A 22,782-nucleotide genomic window follows, 5' to 3' on the forward strand; every position below is an offset into this window, starting at 1 on the left:
TGAAGTTCCTGCGGATGTGTGTTGGTATAATTAGATAGATGTTAGATAGATCAGATAGATTAGATAGATAGATTAGATAGATGTATAATTAGAGAGACGGCTCTGCCTCCAATCTTTCCACGTAGACACAGATTCCTTACATGACGCATAAGCCTGTGTAAAACATACGCGTACCCGGATCTACACTAAAGCAAGACACTAAGAGCTCCGTTTTTTAAATGTTCCTTATCTTCGGTTTCTATTTTCATCAACCTCACGTTCGTACACCGCTATTTTGGATTGACATGCGATTTTATTTGTCACACAGCATATCGCCTCCTCAGGGTGCACAAAACCGCTTAACGATTTCACGTTGAAAAAATCCGACCCTCGAAGGCTTTGTCAAGCAAAATCTTCGTGCGGCTGTACAGTTTTGAAGACATTGTGTGAAAGTTGTATGTTCTTTTTTTGTGCATAAACGCTACTCCAACACGATTTGACAACAGTAGCTAATAGATATGTCGTTACGTAATTTGTGTCCATGAGTTCGCTCTTGAAGTTGCCATGTTTTCAAATATACAAACTTTTACGGTATTTCTTAGTGCATCAGAGTTCAGCATTTCCACTCTGATATTGCAGTAAAAAATGTACATGTTTATTCTTTGGTTGCTCGTCTGAGTAGACACGACATTTTTGCAGCCTGACTCGTAGTAATGGGGGCGGATTGTTTGGACCTTAAACGTGCACCGGTAACTATCATTGGCAATTTTTTCTTTTTAATTCTTTCCAGGGCTTTGTTAACAATGTAGAATTAGGCATTCAAAAAAACGTCCATTGGGAAAATCTGGACAGGTTGCACTATTTCAACGCCAGTGAACACCATTCAAGCACGCTCTTGGAGATACACCTTCACGGTCAACCTGTTGCGAATATTTTTCGTCTGGTAAGCCAACTTTGCCGCACACTGCAAACATGGCATGTCAATTAACCCAGTTGCGGGAGGCAGTGAGAGCTAGGACCTCACAATCCCCTCTGGGTTTTGGAGGATCCAGCGAAACTCGAAAGGGACCGAGCAGGGTATAATACGCTTACGTATTGGGCGGCTTGTGCCCGCTACAGCCTTTGGAGGCAGATGACGCTATATTAATAATGCTGCGTTTAGCCGCACATGCAACTTCAAACAAAAAAGGAAGAGTAGAGCAGAAGGTATTGCGAAATAATAGGAGGGGATTGTGCAAAAATGAGTATATAATATTACTTTAGGTATTTAAAAAGTTGTAATTTCAGCGGACAAGCTGAATTTACGCGTAAGTACTGACAAATTGTGTCCACCACAATGTATTTCTATGGGTTGGTAGTAAAGTAAACCAACTAAAAGTTCTAATACAAAATGGCGGTGAAAGGGAATACTCAAATACAAAAACCATTGTGGCCCCTATCCTACTACATCACACCAAGTAAGCCGGTGTTTAATTGCAACTGAAGGACGAATTTAACTGGAGATATACCAACACTGAATAAACACCCGCAATCGAAGTTATGTTTAATCAATACCGCATAATGCCGATTTTTTTGCTTGGAGGACCGTATGATAGAAAGTCTAGTTTTCCTCAACAAATATTATTATGAATCGTGAAACCTGCGATTTGTCTGCGAATTAATGAGTGCTAGTTAGTGGGAGGATAATATTTTAAATTTTAAACTACAGGAGCACCTCAAAAAAAGGTCATGGCTGTTAGGTTATACATGCCGCAACCAGCCTATAAGCCGAGTCGCTTCAAAAACTTTTTTAAAATTCTATAGAATATTGAAGAATGCAATGAGGCAGTGATAACCTCATTTGAACCAACCTCCTGTGAACTTTCAATCAAAGTGTTTTGTCCATCCACGGAATATCTCGTATATGGAGCTGTTGCTTTCGTCAAGGAAATTTCAGGGAGGAACAGTTTGCATTACAACTCGCTGAACAGCGCTTTCGGTAAAGCATCTGTACCTGAACCAATATATTTTGTTTAAACAGCGCCGGCAAGAAGGGAGTTGTGTAGACATCTACGTTTATACTCAAAGAGCAGCTATACTGAAAAGTGCTTCATCTGTGTAGGCGTTGTTGCTCTTCTTTCTAAACCTAGTGTTCAAAGTGTACAACTAAACACCAAAACATATTGCAACCGTTCAGTTTTCTGTTTTTGAAGCAAGTGGTACTAATTAGTTTTAGCTGCGCCGAAAAAGACTTAAAATCATGCAACTCAAACGTGTAATAATACATTTCATGTATTAAGCCTCACCGAAATGATGCATCCAGTATGCCATCGCCACGTGCATATGTCCGTGTGGTATTAAACTGAGATCAACCACGTACCTAACTTCGATTTAGCCATCATGCTTGGGTGTCAAACTCCACTGTGGAGTTCATTTATATCAATAAACGTATGAGCTAGCAACAAAGGTTACAGTGGAAGTGAGCACATAAGTTCCTTTTCCAAACCATTCAGCTCATATATACATTTTCACGAGGTAACCCTTGCCCAGAAAATGGAGCAGAGGTGTAGTGAAAATGCAACAATGAGTTACTGATTCCAGCAACAATGCTTCTACGTAATCATTGTTTATATTCTTCCTTTAGCTGACCTGGAATGACTGCGACCTGTACGCTCTTTTTTCCGGTGCAACCGTGCAGTTTAAGTGCCGTGTTGAAGATCCGGGTACCAATTCTTGGTAAGTTGAAAGTGATAATAGGTTTTATTGTGATGCTTGAGGCTTTTGAACATCATATCCCCATTTACGTTTGCGTCAGCATCTTTTATGAAACTACTAAGTGGAGTCAGCCGATGCCTCGTTTTATAATGCAGTTCACAGACCAGTATGGGAAGTCGGCTGCATCTCAAAAAATAAACTGCGCGCCAATTAGCGGGGACAGGAGCACATGAAGACAGCGCATGCGCAGCTGACTCGCAACTTGTTTCTTATTACACACATCAAAATCTTAAATACCCAAGCACCTAATCAACACGCCCTACATGCGTCACCGATCTCGACGCACTCGGCCGCACGTACAGAAAACAGGGCCCGCTTGCACGAACACACGTTCTTATTGGCAGTCTTATTCACAGTCTAGTCTTATTCACGGACTCCAATAAGACATCGAAAGGGATACGGACTAGTGCGCTTGCTCGGAAGCAGTCGGGCCAGGCTACAGAGCGGTCTTATTGATCAGTAAAATTGACAGCTGGGCTAGTTGGTTTTGATTCATCGTAAGTAGCGCTTGAAACGGGACACAGAAGACAAGACACACATGACGGCGCTATCGTATGTGTCTTCTCTTCTGTGTCCCGTTTCAAGCGCTACCCACGATGGACGGTCTTATTGAAGGCTATAGGGACAGCAGGTACCTAGATGAGCACGAGAGAGGCCCCTAGGGAAAAGCGGGGAATACGCCGCAAAACTGCCTTGTTGGCGTCGCCGTCGTTGGGCAAGCGTTTATTTTGAAGCATGATTGGATATATTCAAGAAATGCTGACCATCAGACGGTGTATTTGCGCCTTGTCACAAATACGTTAGAATGATCCGCAATCCTTGGTAGGCCAACTCACGTGGCCGGGCCCCGGTCGCCTGGCCGCGTAAACGAAGTCATCTGCTCGTCTGCTCGAAGGTCGTCTGCTCGAACCGTGGGCCTCAGAAACCCACTGGGCTGACGCAAAAAGCAGCGACGTTATCTCACGTTGTCGCAACACGAGTCGTGCTTTTCATCTCCCCGTGAATTAGAAAGTTGCGAATTGGCTTCGGGTTAATCGTCGTAGACTCGGATGCAACGAGCACTGCAGCGGCTCACGCCGCCTGGAAAAACGACACGATCGCTACAACCCGCTGCCTAGCCGGCAGCACGCTAGCGAGGGCTGCAGCTGTAAACAATTGCGCTGTAGAATATAGCCGATTGTTTATATTGTCGCGTACTATAAACACGCAGATGCTGAGCCGGGGTCCTTGAAGGAGACGACCGGGTCAGTACAAGCAGCCGGAGCCTCTTTAGTGGGATGGCTCGAGCACAGGGTTCCAAGCGCGAGCGCCAGAGCTCTGAATGACAATGTTGGTGGTGGTGGCCCGAAAAATGGCGCATACCCACTTAGGGGGATTGGCCAAGAAGAGTTATGTTTTCATTGCAATCAACAAGCGAGGCAAAATAATGGAGCAGAAGAAAGAATTTGGTCTAGGTTAATGAGAGAGAGAGGAAACACGAGAAAAAAAAACCACAGAGAGAAGAATAGGAAAACTATAGTAAAAATCAGCCCAATCGGAATGTTTTTAACACTGCAGACGAGCTGTCTCCGAAATGAAGGAGTGGATGGCGTTGCACACGTCCCTATGGCATCAGCCCCCCAAACGACAAAAGCACCGGTACAGTCAAAGGCAGTCCAAGACGTAGCAGGGGAATCTCCAGCAGCCTTCTCCGATGGTTGGAAAAACGGCGGCAAAAAAGAAAGAAATGCTCTTCGGATTCAATTTCTTGGCAAAAGTGGCACAAAGGGGTGGTTATCAGATTTGCACTGAATAAATACCGATTAAGTGGTGGCACACCACAACGAAAAGAAGTTATCAATACTTCGCACAAACGAGTTTGGCATAAACTTCTCTCCCAGCGGTACCTGAGGTGTTCAAGTTCAGGAGAAGTGTTCAGACCATGGTCGGAGGCATCTTGATTGAACAGGTATTGGCGATAGCGTGTTAACAACACGCAAGAAAACGGGGGAAGAACCTCGACGATCGGTAAAGCCAAAGCTGTTTTAGCTAATATGTCAGCGGTTTCATTGAGGGTTAACCCACAGTGGCCGGGCAGCCAAACGAGCCGAATCTCCCGCACATGATGAGAGAGCACGCGCACTCAACCACGTCTTCGTCCTCACAGTCGTCTCTTGACGCTGATGAAACACGTGACATTTACCCCCCCTTCCAAAGGAAGCATCATCCCAATGCTTGTGTGGACATACCGACAACCGGCGCAGGTGTGTTATGTCCTTGAAAAATAAGGTTTCATGCGCACTACGTGCACTACGTCCGGGCGCAAGCGACGCCGTCTCGTTGAAGTGCAGTCTTCGGGAACCACGGCGTAAGTGACGTCGCTAAGTTGGTAAAGGACACGGTAGGGACCGAAGTAACGCTTTAGAAGTTTCTCCGACAGCCCTCGACGTCTTATTGGGGTCCACACCCATACACTGTCGCCAGGTTCGAAAGCGGCGTGCCTGTGGCGGGCGTTGTACTGGAGAGAATCCTGCAGCTGCTGTTTTGTGATTCGGTGGTATGCTAGCTGCCGCGCTTCTTCGGCTTTCTGGATGAAACTCTGGACGTCCTCGTCGCCGTCGCCCTCATCGTGAGGCAGCATTGCATCAAGCATGGTTTCTGCTTCGCGTCCATAGACAAGTGCAAACGGTGTCATGCGTGTTGTTTCTTGCCGGGCGGTATTATAAGCAAATGTCACATCAGGAAGAATTTGGTCCCAGCATTTGTGTTCCACATCAACGTACATGCTCAGCATGTCAGCAAGGGTTTTGTTCAACCGCTCGGTCAGGCCGTTCGTTTGCGGGTGGTAAGCGGTTGATTGCCGGAGGGAGGTACCTGTGAGGTTCGTTATCGCGCGTACAAGGTCGGCATTAAGCGCGGCTCCCCTGTCTTTAATAAGAATAGACGGGGCGCCGTGGCGCAGAACGATGTTTTCAATGAAAAACTGGGCCACGGAGAGTGCTGTGCAGCGCTGAAGCGCTTTCGTTTCTGCGTACCGCGTTAAATAGTCGGTGGCGACAATTATCCACTTGTTGCCTGCGTGAGAGGTTGGAAAGGGTACCAAGAAATCCATGCCTATCTGCTCAAATGGTCTTTTCGGTACTTCAACCGGCTGTAGTAATCCAGCTGGTCGGCCCTGCGGAGTCTTACGTCATTGGCATTCACGGCACGTCCGTATGTACTGACTCTCTCTATAAAGTATGGTCGCCTTGACTTCACGGCACCTAGACGTCAGGCTCCGGAACCTCAAGTAATGGCGCAAGCACTTACTCCCCAGGTAACTCTCCAGCAGCGACGTACTCCAGCCGTCTTTCACGGTGAGGTGTTTGAGGACGTCGAGGACTGGCTGGGGCAGTTTGAGCGGGTCGCATCGTTCAACCAGTGGGACGCTCGCCAAAAGCTGCGTGAGGTCAATTACGCGCTCGAACATGGTGCAAGGACGTGGTTCGAGAACCGCGAGGCGAGGTTGTCTACGTGGGAAGAATTCCGGCAGGAACTTCTGGAAACTTTCGCCACCACAGACCGTCGGAACCTTGCACAGCGGCTGTTGAAGTCGCGGATCCAGAAACCCAATGAAACCGTGACTATGTTTACGGAGGACATGGCGCGGTTGTTCAAGAGGGCTGACCCTGAAATGTCGGAGCCGAGGAAGCTGCGCTACCTGGTGCACGGCGTTAAAGAACAGCTCTTCGCAGGTCCGGTACGAAACCCTCCTCGCACTGTGAAAGACTTCGTCAGGGAGGCAACAGCTATCGAGCGAGCCCTGCAAGAGAGATGCCGGCAGTTCAACCGCGTGGACGGAACTTCGTCCGGTACTGCTGGCGCAGTAACAAGCATGGCCAACGAAACAACCCTTCGAGATATCATCCGCTCAATTGTACGAGAAGAGCTGCATTTGAGTGGCATTGGCGGGCTGGAGCCTGCGCCTGCTTCGGTTGCTGATGTGGTTCGCCAAGAGATCCGACAAGCGCTTTCGATCGCGGAGCAGCAGGTACAGCCGCCACAGGCTAGTTATGTAACAGCTCTCCGTCGCCACCTGCCCATCGCACACACGCCACTGCCTCCCCTGTCGCCTCGAACCGACCCCCGATTCCAAAGAGCAGATTCCGCCACGTACTCTTGGTCCCAACAACAGAGTTCGTATGGAACGCAGGTGCGCAAGACGGACGTTTGGCGAGATGACAACGACCAGCCACTGTGCTATCATTGTGGCGAAGCAGGCCACGTTTACCGCCATTGCCCGTACCGTGAAATTGGGCTTCGTGGCTTTTCACCCGCCGCCTCATGACCTCGCTTTGGCCAAAGACCTGCGGAAATTGAAGCTTACCTTGCTGCCAGACAAAGTCCCGCGCCGATTCTCCGACGTTCGCAGTCACCTTGATTGATTGCGGGGTTTAACGCGCCGACGCAACGCAGGCGATGAGGCGCGCCGTAGTGGAGGGCTCCGGATTAATTTTGACCACTTGGGGATCTTTAACGTGCGCCCAAATCTCGTACACACGGGCGTTTTTGCTTTTCGCCTCCATCAGAAAAGAGGCCGCCGCGGCCGGGAATCGAACCCGCGACCTCGTGCTCAGCAGCGCAACGCCTTAGCCACTGAGCCACCGCGGCGGGTAATTCGCAGTCACTTTCCCCGCCGATCCTCGGACGTTCACAGTCACCGTCTAGCGGCTCGTCACCTGACCATCGAGACCCCCGAGGACCGCCGCGTGGAAGATCCCCTAGCCCTGGGCGGGGAAACTAACCGCCGCAACCTCAGGAGGCAAGGTTGCTACCGGCAGGCCATTGCAAGACCTTCGAAAACCAACTGCGCCGCCGACCGAAGACACGACCTCGCCGATACGACAAACGATGAGCTCGTCGACCGAACACGCAGCGTCCCCAGCAGAACACGCGACCTTGCCGACAGCACCCACTATCCCGCCGACGGGAGCCATGACGTCGCCGTCTGACCGCACGGCGAGTAGAATAAGTATCGGTGCTTCGGACTACTCCGTAATCAGCCAAACACTCGCTGATCGCCTAAGAAAAGTAAAGACACCGTGGTTCGGGCTCCAGATTAGATCGGCTGGTGGTCACCTGATGACGCCTATGGGCAAATTTACCGCCAGGATTGGTATCGGCGACTCCGAGTATGTTGCAAGTTTTGTCGTCCTCCCCGAGTGCTGCACGGATTTATTTCTAGGAATGACTTCTTAAGTGAGCACAACGCTGTCATCGACGTTGGGGAGCGCTCCATTAAGTTCGCCGCGAGCAATCGCCGCCCAGAACATGGAGTACGCCGTGCGCCATTCCGTGTTATGCACGCTGCTTTTACGTGCCGCCTCCGGATATGAATTGCTCAAGCAGAATGCGCAATCAAAGTAGAAACCCAAACAATCATGCTTGGTAACCGCTACTTTCGAAGAGAAGGATGGAAAGACACGAAGTCTGCGCAGCTTCTCTTTGAAAACGCGGTATTATTTGACGCTCACGGGCAGAGGTACTACAGGCTGCTAGCGTTTTGCTGTCGTGTGTAATTTTTTTGCCACGTTGCAGTTCTATTGTGAACGCGTATTTGTTGTTCCTGAGTTAATGGGCCTGGTTTTATAAAACAATACATTGGTTCCGTCCTTTCCGTGCCGCCTTTTTGTAGCTACTGCGATGACAGCCGACATAGCAGACGATCACACATTCACACCGGGCGCTTGACCGCCCGATGTCGGCTCGGGACTAATATCGGTGCGCAGACTATCATTCCTGCCCACGTGAGGAAGAAAAAAAGCCGCGCTACCCGGGAAAAACAAGTACACGCCCATAGCGCACAGCGAAAGTTAAAAAAATTCCCGCACCTTCCTTCGAGGGGAACACGAGCAAATGCATAGCATTGGGGCCTCAGTACTGATTGAAGGCAGTGTTGCTTCAATCGCTTCTTCCGTGATGCTGGAGTAGCAGACACGAGTTAACGTGGGCACGAGCGTCAACCAAGGAAGGAAGGAGCAACGCAGTGACTGAAACACGAGCGACCGCTAGCCGCTATATTTGCAGCGCGCGCAGTAGAGGGACAGCAGTATGGGCACTGGTCGGCGACTTCGGCTAGTTTCGGTTTCCGCAATTATGGCGATCCTAGCGGCACGGTGCTGCGGCGTGGCCCTTCCCTTTCCCTCAGTGTTTCTTTCTTTCCACACCGTCAACGCTTCCGCGCCTCCTCACGCATGCGCAACAGCTCACCGGCGCCAATATTTTTGTTTTCTTTCTCTGGGCGCGCACGGCGGGCCAGTTCGGTACGTGCGTGAGCGAGCCGGCGTGCGAAGGGTTGCGCGGGTTGCCTAAACGCTTCCACGGGCGGAAAGTTTCGCTGCATTATAAAATACATTCGAAAGTATTCTAAATATGGGGCAGCGGAGGAAGGAGTGTTACCACTCCTGCGCAGCTCTGTGGTGCAGCAACACAGGGCGGTACAGTTCGACCAAGTTTCTCGGCTTCTCCAAAGACGACAGGTAAGCAAATTAGCTTTGTACAAGTTATAGTGAATTCCTTAAAAGCCGAGTGATTGCACTCTTCTGTTTTCAAAATAATTTGCGCATGTAACGTGAAGTTAATGAGACATGTCACTCGTCTTGGAGTGGAAACTAATGTGCAAATATATCCCAGCTGTGCAGGTACGCAAAGTTTTAGTAGAAGTAAACGCGTCTTTGGCACGAACACACTTGCTCGCAAGATCAATTTGTGGTGGCATTGCCGTTTTTTTGATGATTGCCTTAGTAACTGCTGGAACGTCGATTCAGTATACTTATCAAGGTATTTTTTGTTGTTTCGTGCAGCAGGTATGAGTCTAGGTTTGGGCCCCAAGTCGAGGACGGTTTGCGACTTCATCGGACGTTTCCTCCGGTGACTCTCCTCAATCCATCCAATGTCATCACGACGCACCTGCTCACAAAGAAGGCAAGCTCAACTGTACGCGCTTCTTGCCTTTCATGGCGTACATACTACCACATCGATTGATGGCGTGGAGGTGCTGCGCCCTAAGCATTTTTTCCTCCCCCGTCTTGCTCCAAAACGTATATTTGCGGCGAAACTACTGCCAAGCGTTGCTTCAGAGCCTCGAAAAATCTGACGTAACTCCGCGGTGTTCAATGCAAGTCGATTTTCACATGAAGCAGTGGAAGGCCAAACCGAAATACATGCGTTGTCTGCAGCCGCCATTGCAAGCGTTTCGCTCATTAAACAATAAATAAAACCAAGTAGCATTGCCGGCTTTGCTGTTCAATATAAACTGCGCGCCCGCGCCTTGCCATCTTATCGCGAATGGGTTTGGTGTTCCATAGTTCTGAAGTTAGAATGGTCATGCCGTATCGGACAGGATGAGATAAGAGGCGCTGCCCAGACACGAGTTAGAGGGTAGCTTGTAACAACCTGGCCGATATCTGCGGCTTAAAATCTGCGGCTTAACAGGAAAGCTTCTTTTTTTTCTGGGTGTCTTCTCCCCCCCCCCCCCCCCGCCTTCCCTCCCACCCCCGGTAAGCAGACTGTTAATTCACGCGCCATTAAAAGAAAAGACGGGTGCGTTCGATTCGTGTTCTGTGTTCTACGACGTGCACATGGTTGGGCATTGTTTTTGTACGTAGATATAATCCAGCAAAGAGTGTCTACAGTGCGGTCATTGTGTTGCAACAGTTTTTTATGGCTGCATTTTGTTGGTGTGAACATGATTTCTCGGAAGTGTATGCAGGTTAATGGGCGGGTCAACGCTTTCTTTCAGAGTTTGCGTTAACTCGCCGGAAGGGCAGGGCTTGAAGCATACGTGTACGTGCTTTCTTTTAACATATAGATTCCCAATTATTGTGTCTCTGAAGTGAAACGAATTTTTTTAATGTCTAAAGAACATTCCTGTCTCGAGGTGAGCCCAAGAAATAAGTATACATTGAGTGGAACTTTCAAGTTCTTTTCTTCTCCCGCCGAGGTGTGCGCGAAAAAAAAAATCTGTGTAGGGACTAGAACTTTCGAAGTTCTTCTTTCGTAATCAAGTATTGTGTACCTAAATGTGTATTCATGGCTGTAACTTTTGCGCAACTTTAGACGGAGACCGATACAAAAAGGGACTCGAAGACCTGTACCTGTCACCGTGTAAAGTTGCACAAAAGTTACAGCCATGAATTCAGAATACCAACTAGCCCGCCTAACCGTGTTGTTGTAAATGTGTATGTAGCACGTTTTTTCCGTATTGTACAATATTGTATGCCTAAATTTGCATATGTCATATTTTTGCTTAGTCCAATACTGTGTACATAAAATGTATGTGCAATATATGGGTGTAGTACATGTGTTTTCATGACTTCGAATCAAAGACGCCCTCATATGAATTTCGAATAAATGCATAGCAAAAATAATGTTTGTGTGACACTCCAATTATTATCGCCACAAAGACAAGAATTCGACACCAGAAAACGTACTATTACCTACATGTTTTCTTCGTTCAATTATTAAACACGTTACTGCACACATAACAAACGACGGGCGGCGGCCATTTCGAGTCATCGGCGCCGCTCGTCCAACTTTCGCGCCTGGTGCCATTGCCGAGCGGCCCATGAGGCAGCGACCGGCGGCAGACGCGAAAGTTGGACGAGCGTCGGTTTCAGGGGCCCGCCGCGGGATAAATGACGTCAGCAGCGTCCGCGACGTCAGCAAACGCCCTTTCCCCCCTCGCCACTCGTTGCCATGGCGATTAATGCAACGTTTCTCAGAGGCCACGTACTACTAGGGGAGGATTTGGCGCTGCTGGCGCGAATTACGTGGGACCACGGTGGATGCGAGAGAGGCCGCCCCGTGGTATGGGGGGGAGAGCGCGCATGCGCAAGCAGCCCGCGCCCTTCCACTACCCACCGCGCTGCTATCACGCACCTGTTAGGCCGAGACCGCGACGGAGCGAACGGGCTGACTACGACGCATGCGCGCGCCAGCTGCTGTTGAGAGAGAGGAGGGAAGGAGAGGCGCACCTGCTGCGGACGCGAAACTGTTGACACCGTCCGACGCAGGAACAGGCGAGGCTAAGAAATGCTCTGCATTTAAAACAGTGGCTGGCTGCAGCCAACTGTGCCACATCAATGTAGGTAGGCCTTGCGGCTTCCGGAGCCGGCGTTGTCTGTCCCTTTCCACCCTCTCTCCCGATGGCGTTTCCAACGGCGTCGCTCTCCTCGGGACCGGCATTTATTTCTTCCAAGCAAACGGTCGAACGGCCGCCGCTCGGTATCGTTGGCCACTTCAACGGCTACTGCACTCGTTTTTCACGGTATGGAGGTCGATCTATATGATGAAATGACCGACCACGTCAGAATAAGACTGTGAATAAGACTGCTCGCAGCAGGCTTATTGGCAGTCTTGTTGCGTTCTTATTTATAGTCTTATTCACTGTCTTATAAGTTTCCGGAATGCGTCTTATAGCCTAGGGAAGATAAGACCCCGAATAAGACTGCCAATAAGATTAGACTGCGAATAAGACTGTCTTATTTGGCTTCGAGCAAGCGGGCCCAGAAGTCGGCTGCCATCAGGTGGTGTTCGGCAAAAGGTAAATCGGGGCGCAGTTACTAATGCTGATCCGATTGTCAAATTAGTTCCGGTAGATGCGTTTTGCATGCTGCGTAATCAACATTGTACTGAGGGAGCTCTAAAATTCCCGAAAGAAAGTACACGCCAAACGCGGCACACCGGGATCATCACTGCTAAGAGAGCACTGCCACTTGAAGCCTACTGATCGCCCTCAAACCTTTTTGGGTTCACCCCCAAGTGATAAAAGTGTTGCTGCCAGTGGGAGTTTCACATAAGACCGCTGTAACGTCGGGCGAAATTTTCTGTGAGAACACTGTTGAGGCAATCCGATGCCTTGGCAAACTTGCCACTGCCTCGTCCTATAACGAAAAACTAAATGCCAAATATGTTCGTGCGGCTGTTTCATTGGCGCAAGAAAACAAAAACGCCTGAGTTTTCAGGTATTTCATATAACAAACGGTTCCAATAAGGGCGACCAAAACAGTACGAGCCCAATACTGGGCCTCTAGAAAGTGAAGTATACTTTGAAGTCCACGTTTTTTGGTAGAACATATATCTGTTTCTTAAGACACACTCCTTGTTTGCCACACATTTTCACGAAAACGCGTGCGCCAAGTTCTAGCTAGGAACAGGAAAGAAGGAAATCGATCTCAGGAGCCACAATGACATGCAAGAAAAAACACCCACATGTTTAGGCGTCAATGTGTAGCGTACCGAGCCAATAAGTGAAAGGGTGCGAACATAATAACACATTTCTTGAGGAATATCTATCAATGTGGCTTCTGCATCTCAAACGTTAATGTTATATTGCGTATGTGTTATGCTCGTAGCATAAAGCACCCCTAATATAGACTCCAAGCTTTTCAATACGGGGTTCCAAACAGCCGGCGGCCGAATACACAATGACGGCAAAAGAAAATGAAAAATATACGGAGCAATGTATATATTAAAAGAAATATCCGCATTCTAACGGCACCTTGTGGCAAAAATACTAATAGCTCTCGCTAGAAAAATTTCTACTGCTCCTGAATCAAACAAAGCACATTACTGGCGGTTAGTTCGCACAGACGTTATTTTCAAATGAACAAGCATAGCTTGACGTTAATACGATAGAACCGTAGCCTTTTCAAGCGCGTCATATAAGCGTTCGTTTTATTTTTCTGCAAAGAACAATTACTTACAGTTTACGGGATATGCATCTCTGCAGCGAATATATTATGCGTAAGCAATCGTTTAAAATTTTATGCTTGAGTCTCATACTACAGATTCTCAGGCAGACACAAGCGAATAGAACTGGTCGAGCAGACTTCAAGCTCCATTTTTTCACGTGATCAAAAAAAAAATTACACCATCTCCCCGAAGGGAAATATGTGGTGATGCAAAGCAGAATTGTTGGCGTCCATTCAGCTCATCGGACGGTGCAGCGTGTCACAACCGAAGCAGCAACTGAGGAAGCGGCGCGCGGACCGGGTCTATTATATAGACCAGATGGAGCGGAGAGGAAGATATGAGAGAGGAGACGCGCATGTGCGCTTATCGCGCAGCTGGCGTGTTGCCGTTATGTTGAGTGATCTGGTGTTTAGTAGCGCCAGAGGGAATTCCACGTCCGGGTCCACACCGGTGGCAAAGCCACGCACGTACTGTTGTGTTACGGTGAGTAGGCGGTGGTGCTCGAGGCGCCGAAACTCGTCCATCATGTTCTTGTGGATGTTGTCGTCTCTGTGGTAGAATCGGTAGTCTCCGTCAGCGTTGGTGAGGTAAAGGTTGTTGACGTTGGGGCACCGGCTGAGAGCAACGTACACGCCCTCGTCTTCGCAGCTTTGTCTTCTCCGTCTTCTTCAGCGGTTCCCCTACGGGAAGATGACGACGGTGGTTGAACGCAAAGATCTCTCGTGATGGATTCTTTGGTTGGCTAATCCCTAGGGTCTTCCTGCCAAAATCATCATCAGAAGCGCTGCGGACGGGGCGAAAGCAACGTACACGCCCTCGTCGTCGAAGCTTTGTCTTCGCCTTCTTCGTCTTCAGCGGTTCCCCTATGGGAAGATGGCGACGGTGGTTGGACGCGAAGCTATCTCGTGATGGATTCTTTGGTTACCCAGTCCCTAGGGGCATCCTGCCACAATCATCATCAGAGGCGCTGCGGACGGGGCACGGACGCGGGACATCCCCCCGAGCAAGAGACGCTAACATCCTCCTCTAAAGTTTTCAGTTCGTTGTATCTATTGACGTTCAGCCTCGCGTGCCTTCGTTGTATCAGTAGCTTCTTGGCGTAGTTTGAATGAGTCAAGGACATCAGGCGCGTTCGTAGCACTTGATCCTGTCTCGGTTTTGTAGCACAGTGGGAAGAGTGCCGCGTACCTCCCGTTGCGGCCAGAGAGTCGTGGGATCGAAACCGGGCGCCGCTAACTCTTTTTTATAGTGTAGGGGGCGAGGTGCGGACAACGGACGGACGCCGAACATAGCCCCGAGCAAGAGATGCTTGGCATCTAATATTAGTATTCTATATGACATTTTTTTTTCGAAAAAGTTTTCGTGGGTTTCGGCAAAGGCAGCACACTTCGCAAGTAACGTATTACTGAAAGGAGGGCGCCTCTTCGAAGCTTTTCCTTGATTTAATTAGGGTTTAATCTCTCCCTCTCTCCTTCTCTCGACCACCAAAAAGCACATCAACACAGTCTCACATGGAAGAGGTAATGGGAGATCTAGAAACACAGATGCAAAGACTGCCAGAGATCTATACTAAAATCATTCGTCCTATCCTCCACTATGGTTAAGTTAAACATACTTTGTCACCAGCTCCCTAGAAAGGCGATGATGAGGCATGACAAAGACGCCTCGTCAAGATACGACCGAGTTTTAGCTCAATCCGAAGTGTAGAGCATTCCTAGCTTGAGCGTTATCCTAGGTGAGAGCTGTTTATAAAATAAAATGCCCTGCAAACACATGCCGAAAATAGACAATATATGCCTAGTTGTGTTCTGTGCAATGGGAGTATCGTTGTCCCCGCTCGCCCGGGCACGGTGAGGTGCGAGCGCAGCATAATAATGTCCCACACTTAGGGTGTCTTCTTAAGCTAAACTTGTCTTTCCTGCGCATGAAATGTAATTAGTGAATCTTGACCAGTTGCATAACTGCAATTTACGTGCGCTTAGTCTGTGTAGAACGGCAGTGGCCTCAGCACGTATTGCAAATAAAAAACGCCGGCTCCACCACAACGCCTCGCAGTGTGGATTTAAGCCACAGCAGGCGCTCTTTGGCTACGTAATGTTCAAATACAACCCTCACTACCGAGGGGATGGACGCAAGTGGACGCAAGTGCTTATGCCCGAGGAAGAGCAACACGCAGACCCGCTCCATCTCCGCGCAACGTAAGACAGGAGTAGGTTTTATAAGAAAAACTGTTTACATTAATTGGGCCTGTGAACACAGCATTTCACACCACGGATCCAGTTCGGTTGGCGACTGAATGACCGCCTCCCTTAGTATTTAATTTGACACTTCGCAATCATGGGTTAGCATTATCGAAGTACATTTTTGAAATAACGGCAGTTTTCCAAAGCATAAATGTTTGGATTTGGATTGCTAACGGGGGATATTTATAAATGTAGCGGCTATGTTGTATGTACAAAATACGCAACGTTTGCTCTATTGCCAGACGTGGTATTATCGCAGCTGACGCTTCATCGGGGTAGCATAACTTTACAAACACTTTGTCTACCGGCGCGTGCGCAAGAAATAACGACGCGCTGTGGCGGCTGAAGGACACGCCTAGATAAAAGTAGGGATTCAACGCAAGTGTGTAGCAGCACATTGAAGGCTGATTTACCCATGCAGCTTCTCGGGCCATTAACTTTTACCCATGCAGCTTCTCGGGCCATTTACCCATGCAGCTTCTCGGGCCATTAACTAGCGCAAATTACATGCCAACGAGCGCAACGGCACGTGATCACGATGTGGCCTACCTGCCATCTTCTCATATGTTTATTTGCCTTCTTTAGAAACGAAAACAAAGTCATTCCAGATAAGCCAACTGGAGCCTTCCATGTCGGGAACAGCGCCGACGGTGATATTCATCTCCACTGATCTTTTACATGACCGCCTACCGCCGCGATAATTTGGGAGTTCGGCATAACACACTCCTACAGAGCCATTTGTGACGATAAACAGTGCAGCGGAGATGCAAGATCACAGGTGTTTACTACCTCCCACGGATTGACCGTTGTAACGTAACAGTGTAATTTACAATGTCAGCGAACCTGGCAGATTTCCGCGTCAGCTCATGATCATTGTTCTTTAATGATTTACCTTGGATAACACCCGCCCGTAACAAAGATGACTGCCGACGACCGAGGCTACGGAAGCACTCCAACTCAACGAGCATCAGTGTAACAACATGTAACACCACTTGCCGTGATTCGCGCACGATAATTGTTTGCGCTCCGGCCGTGGTCATGTTTCACTACGAAGACAGGTTACGGCCGTTCCCACCTTACAAAGCGTCTTGCATCATCTTGTTTTTATTTCTCAATTTATTACTGCGGCTAAATAAACCACCTGTTAAACAAGCACACGAAATTTGTATTGTTACGGGAACAACATGTGGCAGGAAAATAGAACGCACTACCCAGCCGGCTATCTACGAAGAAGGCGATGTGCACAGGGCTTCAGAGTCGTCGTGCAAAGCTGGTGACCACCAATTATACTCAACCTCGTTTAGCTCCAGTCACGATTTACTTCTTTTTTCTGCTGCCTTTCAACCTTTTTTCAGTATGATGCAGTTTTCACGCTACCAGTTGCCTATGTTTTTTTTTCGGAAGGCAATAATTATTACAATCATGTGGTTTTTTTTCTCGCAGCGCATTTTTAACATTAAGGAACGAAAGCGGCCAAGCAGAAAAAACACTGAAACTACCGATAAAGGAAGGAGACGAAAGCGAGCACACGTTCAAGCTCTCCATCGGTGACAGAACGTCGGAGCTGAGCTGGAGTGGCGGTTCTACAGTGGTCTCACACACGGAACTGATGACAAGAGAGCAACGTCAAGGCCTCTCGTTTTCAGCAAATCTCGTACTTTCGGACGTATTCATGGTAAGTGCTTGTATTCTTTTAAGATTTTGGTTGTGTGATGCGCGATACTTTTAATGTAAACACATTAAGCTTTTAAAGCAACTAAAGCTTGAAAAGTTTGCATATAGTGAGCCCGCAAGTTTGCATTTTAAGCAACCCATATATTTTATTAAAAAATTGTGCGTTATGTAACATAGAAGAGCAGCCAAAAAACATATTAATAATAAAAAGCTTACCTCAAAATACACAAAGGCGTGTTACTGTTGAGTACTAAGCAACTTTCGTTGCTTTGAGCCCTCTCGTAATCCTTGAATGCGGCGTGCCTCATAGCACGCCTATAATCTCAACAAAATAAAGTACATAAACTCAGAAAAATCCAACCCTGTTGTAAACAGTCTGTGCCGCTAAGACCAATGTGTTTGGCACTGTTTTATTTCTGCTCCTCATCTCTCAACAGGTTTGCACGGTACCAGACAAATCGGTTATCTTGTACAGAGAAGTGAGTAAACTCCACAGAATTTAGTTCTTTCTGAATACAGCAATTCAGCATCTGCATTTAGTACATGCGCGTTCATTCTTAGTATTTTCTTTCTCATTTTCTCAGTTTGCAATTACGCGCAAAAATAGAAGTCAGTTTTACTGGCAGCGTTGAAGTGCGCACTTACCACTCCCCCGGTGAACTAGCATTTGTAGTTTGACATGTCTGAAATGTCACTGCGAATTCAGCGTTCCTTTGTGTGTTTCCCGCCTCAATACACATGCATCTCAGAGAAGAAGCCTTACAAGTTTTAACTGTTGTTGCTACTCCGCTTAAGCATAAATCCGACTGAGCTACACCCAGCTCTTTTGTGCTTGGCTTTCGTATGCATAGTGTTTCTGGCCAGTTTGTTCAATAGCCAGCCAGAGTTCCCTGAAAAGTGCATATTGAACCCTTTTAAATTTTCAAGACACCAGCGTGATTGTGGGGTCCGACAACAGTACCCGATAAATGGATTGCGGGAATTCTTTGCTTTGTTCAAATTAAACGCTGATTTTAAAAGACTCATTGATGAATCTGTAGTTTTAGTTTCCGACTTTAGGTTGGATTTCTTGAATAATTTTATTCAACAAAATTCGAAAGGAAAAAATCTCTCTGCCCAAATTCACTCACGCTTTCTTTTCTAACTGAAACCGGAGTGGGTCAGAAGTCAATAATGTGTGTTTTCTGGAAATCGCTTCAAATGCAGGTATTAGAACAGCACGATTTAATTTAGCCTGCACGCTAAACGTTATAACGGCGTTATTAAAACGTTCTGGAGCATCGAATGGCTTTGTGCACAAAATTGTTTCAGGCCAACTTTTAGTGTTGCACCCCTGGGTCTTCCATCTGCGGCGCGATGCGCGATTAACTTCCCGCTTACGAATAAGACGCCAATAAGTCAAAGTCGGCCACGGCGAATAAGCCGGTTGCCAGAAAACCGACGGAAACGCAACCTTAACCGAGCGTTTGTATCTATTTGGGGCAATCTACCTTTTACCTAGACTGCGCTAAAGTCGTAGTTGAGACCTTATTCATTTACTTATCGCGTTCGGGCGAATGGGCCCTGGTTTATACGGCTGTTTATATGGCTGTGTGGAGGAGAATGTAGTAGAGACGCGCATGCGCAGTGGAGTAGCGCGCAGCCCGTGCGCACACCTGGTTTATACGGCTGTGAGGAGGAGAATGGAGGAGAGACGCGCATGCGCAGTGGAATAGAGCGCAGCGCGTGTGCACACCAGGGGGAATTGAGGATAGACGCGCATGCCCAGTGGAGTAGCGCGCAGCGCGTGTGCAGGTGAACGTCCTTTCTGGGGTAAACGTCCTTTCTGGTGATTTTGTTCAGTCGCCGGTAGTCAACGCAAAATCTTAATGTGCTATCTTTTTTCTTCACCAGTACGACTAGCGCAGCCCGGGGTCTTTTTGATGGCTGCATAATGTCGTCGCTCAGCATGTCTTCCACTTATGTACGGATGGCTTCCCGCTCCTCTGAAGACATGCGGTACGGCGACTGTCGGGATGGTCGAGCTCCATTTTTGGTTATTATTCGGTGCTTCTGTAATGGTGTATGACGTAATTTTAAGTTCGACGAAAAACACTCGTTGTATCGACACAGCAAATCCAGTAATTTGTCCCGATTTTCTTTTAGCAGCGCCGGGTTCACATCGAAAGGATGCGGCAGCTTGGAAGCATCTGCACGTGCGCGTTCAAAGTTGGTAACCGCGATCACTTGACTTGTTTCTTGCGTTTCTTCGAGGAACGCAATTGCAGCGCAATTGTTTAAATGCTGGTACTCCTCGGTGAAATTGGTGACCAAAACGTGGGATTGGCGTTGCTTGAAGCACGCAATGCCTCTTGCGACGGAGAAACCGCGGTCGAGAAGCAACCTTTGATCGCTCTCTACGACAGCGTCGACTTCAGGAGCAGCATCTTCACAGTGCGATCATCAAGCTTGCGCGGGGTGGGAGGGTGACATGATCATCGGCGATCCTTACAGCAGCACGGTGTTCGGGGATCGGTTCGGGCGTCATAGAGTGATCGGGGGAAACGTTATCGACTTCGTCTGCAGATCGATTTTTGCACCGTGGTCCATCAAAAAGTCCATTCCAAGAATTACGTCGCGGGAGCAGTTGGGCAAAATGACGAACGCAGCATGGTGCGTGGTACCGTCTATGGTGACGCGTGATGTGCACGTTTTTCTGGGTGTTACGAGGTGTCCTCCTGCTGTGCGTATGTGCGGACCGCAATCTGGTCATAACTTTCTTCAGCTTAGATGCAAATGGTCCGCTCATTACTGAGTAGTCGGCTCCCGTGTCTATGAGGGCGACAACATCAAAGCCATCGATGGCCACCTTGACGTCAGATGCCGCCTTCCTCGAGTTCCGGGTGCGCCGGGGCGTCGCATTTCGGCTTGTGCGTTTTGACGGTCGGGCAGTGAACGTTGTAGTTGTCGTTTTCTCAGCGGCAGGCCCGGTCATGTCGGGTACGCGTCGCGCGCTGTGGCTGTCGTTGTGTTCGGCAGTCATGTCAGGGTTAGGTCGGGTCGTCGGGATGCGGGCGTGTCGTGAATCACGGTCTTCGTCGCGTCCTTGCGTCGTTGAAGGGTTTCCGGTTTTTTGCCGTAGAGCAACTTCACCTCCAGACGTTGCTGCTTTTAGTTTCCCCTGCGTGGGCTGAGGGACCTTCCACGAGTGAAGTCAGCATTGCTACGGCGCTTAGGCGACTGGTATGGGTAGGGAGACGACGGACGGTTGAAGCGGGCTGGGCCACGGCTGGTTGGAGATAGGTACTCGTTCATTTCACGTGGTCGATGGCCAGGGAGAGGGCGAGGTTCGTCGACGGAGAAACCACGCAGTCCGAGTCTCTTGTATCGGCAATGACGATAGATGTTATCGGCCTCTCCGCAGTGGTAGCACAGCAGACTATTATCGGCGTTTCTCTATACGTCCGTCTTCCTCGGCGCCTCGTTTAGGGCTGCAGGGAGACGGGCGGGCGACAGTGTACGGCGGTACGGTGGGACTTGACGATAGATTGGAGCAGGGCGGGGTCGACGAACAGCCGCGGAGTAGGTCATAGCTTGTGGTTCGCGAGGCACCTCGATTGGCGTAGAAGTCCCAAAAGCTAGTTGAATTTCCTCCCGGATCACGTCGCTCATAGAGGTGACTTGGGGTTGCGGCGGTGTTGGGAAGAGTTTCCGCAGTTCTTGCCTGACGACAGCGCGGATTGTCTCGCGTAGTGTATCACAGCTAATAGCCCCTGCTTTACTCGCCTCCAAAAACAGCGCATTGACTGGACGGTCGTACTGCCTCGTTCGGATTTCGAGCGTCTTCTCCATCGCGGTGGTCTCAGACGCGAATTCGGACACGGTGTTCGGGGGTTGCGACCAAGGCACGCGAAGAGTTCTTGCTTTACCCCCCCCCCCCCCCCCCCCCCATCAGAAATCTTAGTTTCTTTTCTTCCGTCATTTCTAGGTCCGCACGGCGAAAAAGTCGCTTCATTTAATCGACGAAGATCATGACCCCTTCGTTGGGGTACTGCGTTCAAGTTTCAAGCAAAAGCGCTCCACGTTCTTTTCTGACCACGGTAGTAAAGGTCTTAAGAAACTCGGTTTCGAAGTAATCCCAGTTGGTCAAAGAGCTCTAGTCGTTCTCGAATCAAGTGCGATCTGAATCTTTCAAGTAAAAGAAAACATGCCAGAACGTTTCTGCATTGTCCCACCTGTTTGAAGATCCGGACGCGCTCCAGTTTCTCCAACCGTTCTTCTGGGTCTCCTGCGGGGGCTCTTGGGAATGATGACGGTTCCCGTGGCTGCTGCAGGACGATTGGGGACGTTGATTCTTGCACCACGGTGGGGGTTGCAGTGGTCATTCTTTTGGGTCCCTCTGGCAGGAGACCAAACTCGGGCGGGAGGCCTTGCAGTCGGCGGCTGGCTCTAGTTGGACTGGCTTGGTGGCTTTCAGAGGTTGTTGGTAGCATAAAGGGTGCGTACCACGCACCTTCACCAGATTTCACGTAGCCAAAGACGACGCAGCTGTCTTGAAGAAGAACAAGTCTTGGAGCGAACTTGTGCTCCCCTAATAACTCAAAGAATACACAGGCGGCGAAACAGCAGTCAACAAAGTGACGTGCGTAGACTGGTGTCGGGAATTCGAATGCCGGGGCGTCGGCTCCGCGGAAATTTATCTTTAGGCGCGAGTGTTTCTCCAGCCGTCGAATTACATCCAGAACAAAGATGATCATTCTAGGCTGTTCACGTTAGGTCGGAGCGCTCGCCCTATCAGAAGAGATAACTAACACAGGTGGCATAGAAAGAAAGAATGGAACACGCGCTTCTTGACACACACACATCACACAGAACGGCGAATCCGGGAGATAAAAGCAAAACATAAATATACAAACCCGATGCATAGTTAGCACAATATTGCATTTAGTTTTGATTTGGTTAAACTAGTTCATAAGTATACACGTATTCACGGAGACACCAAATCAATACTGGACCTTGTTTTTGTTCGGTCCAATATTGACGGTGACCATCAGTGTGAGGTACTAGATGGTCTCTCAGATCATAAGTGTGCCTTAGTTCAATTTCGGTTCTCTCTTCCAAAGACAAGGTTTAAAACGACTCGTGTACCAATTTTTTCTGCTCGACAGATACTCGACACATTAGCAGCTGCCTATGATCGCTTTTTGTGTAGTTTATGGACACTACGTGCGACGCTAACTCTCTCTGGTTGAAATATAAGAATATGGTACACGCAAGCATTGACCACCATGTTCCCTTCCGGTGTCGACCAGCAAGTCCCTCAAATGGATCGATCACCCGAGACATCATTCATTAAAAAGGAAAATCAGTCCCCTCAACAAACGGTTCAAAATAAATTGTAATACGAAGCAAAAGGAAGAAATGTCCCAGCTCTCTCGTA

The 22,782-nt window shown here is 48.7% G+C and overlaps 1 long non-coding RNA gene across 1 annotated transcript; it reads left to right on the forward strand.

The window, feature by feature from the left end:
- The first annotated feature begins 777 nt into the window (after positions 1-777).
- On the forward strand, positions 778-17,843 carry LOC144151504 (uncharacterized). The gene is made up of 4 exons (XR_013318885.1): positions 778-922; positions 2,603-2,694; positions 17,133-17,364; positions 17,801-17,843. It is a non-coding gene; the product is annotated as an uncharacterized LOC144151504 (long non-coding RNA).
- Positions 17,844-22,782: the final 4,939 nt, after the last annotated feature.

Source organism: Haemaphysalis longicornis, unplaced genomic scaffold, assembly GCF_048455015.1.
Source record: "Haemaphysalis longicornis isolate Haplotype H1 unplaced genomic scaffold, Haemaphysalis longicornis Haplotype H1 scaffold_9, whole genome shotgun sequence".
NCBI lineage: Eukaryota > Metazoa > Arthropoda > Arachnida > Ixodida > Ixodidae > Haemaphysalis > Haemaphysalis longicornis.